The sequence below is a fragment of the Octodon degus genome, unplaced genomic scaffold (assembly GCF_000260255.1).
Source record: "Octodon degus isolate 3935 unplaced genomic scaffold, OctDeg1.0 scaffold00122, whole genome shotgun sequence".
NCBI classification, from domain to species: Eukaryota; Metazoa; Chordata; class Mammalia; order Rodentia; family Octodontidae; genus Octodon; species Octodon degus.
Genome location: NW_004524698.1, coordinates 3,322,331 through 3,323,553, shown reverse-complemented (window position 1 = coordinate 3,323,553; position 1,223 = coordinate 3,322,331). Strand labels below are relative to the sequence as shown.

General features: G+C 36.7%; 1 pseudogene; it reads right to left on the bottom strand.

Annotated features, from left to right (window-relative positions):
* Positions 1 to 274: 274 nt before the first annotated feature.
* Positions 275 to 1,180, bottom strand: LOC101578563 (annotated as a pseudogene).
* Between the last annotated feature and the right edge of the window lie 43 nt (positions 1,181 to 1,223).

Here is a 1,223-nt window from a genome sequence, read left to right as displayed (position 1 = left end):
TTCCCTTATGCTGTTTGCAAGCTGCTTGCCCAGGGTGGGTGTAGCACTCACACCCATAACCCCCACATTGGACCATGAGTGGATTATAAACTCTAGAAGCCCTCTCCCATGATTGCATGGGGCTGTGGGGGGACAGCTAGACACAAACCATAACAACATGTTAGATCCTTGACAGCCCTTTTGTTTTTCTCTAACCTAAAGTATTTTAATTTTTTAAAGACATAATAAAAATAAGTGTTTAATGCTGATAATTTTTGTTACTATTTCTAACATTTCACAAAGCATCTTTTGTTGACATTCTATAAGTGATGTCATCTAATAATGTCCCAATGCTTTCTTCTTGTGAAGACAGTTTAAATATCTTTTTGAATTCTGAAATATTGGTTATTTCAGGTATATCCATTATGATTTAAGGTATAGGGGCTGGTGAGATGGCTCAGTGGTCTAAAGTACCTACTTAGAACAAGCTAAGCAAAGCACAGGGACCACGGTTCAATCCCCAGCACCACATGCCAGCCAGCCCCGCCCCCTGGTGGGCTGAGCTGGCCACACACACACACACACACACACACACATATATATATATATATAATTAAAATAAATAAATAAATAAAAACAAAACAAAAAAACAAAACAAAAAAAATGATTTAAGGTATATCCATTAAGGTTTTTCAGAGAAACCTGAAGACCTTCTACCTGAGACATTAGTTATTCTTGATTTGCTTTCCCCCCTCTTCAATGTAAACAATTAGAACTGATGTGTCACTTGCTGGGACACCAATTTTTTTCAAAGCTTCTGAAATATTGTTATTTGGGGACAGGTTGAAAGTAATTTCAGTAGATAGAGTTCATGTCTTCATTCTTTCTAGTTTGTAGAGATGAACTGTTTTGCTTGCTGCCACAAGTATCTGAAATGGGTCAACAATCACTGTAGGATTTATCAGTGCTGCCTTCTGTGGCCTGCTTTCTTGAATCTCCAGCATGTTTTACATCTTTAAATAATAGAAAGGTCACCCTGCATTGGTCTGGCCTCTGTCCGTTGGGGTAATCTTCCCCTTGGAAATTTAAAAAAAAAATCTACTTTAATTTTGATAGCTTTGTTGGGTATAATTAATGTATAAAAACTTTACATAATGAATGTATACAATTTGATGAGTTTGGACATAATGGATATACCCATGATACCACTGCCACAATCAGGGTAACAAATATATTGACCATTT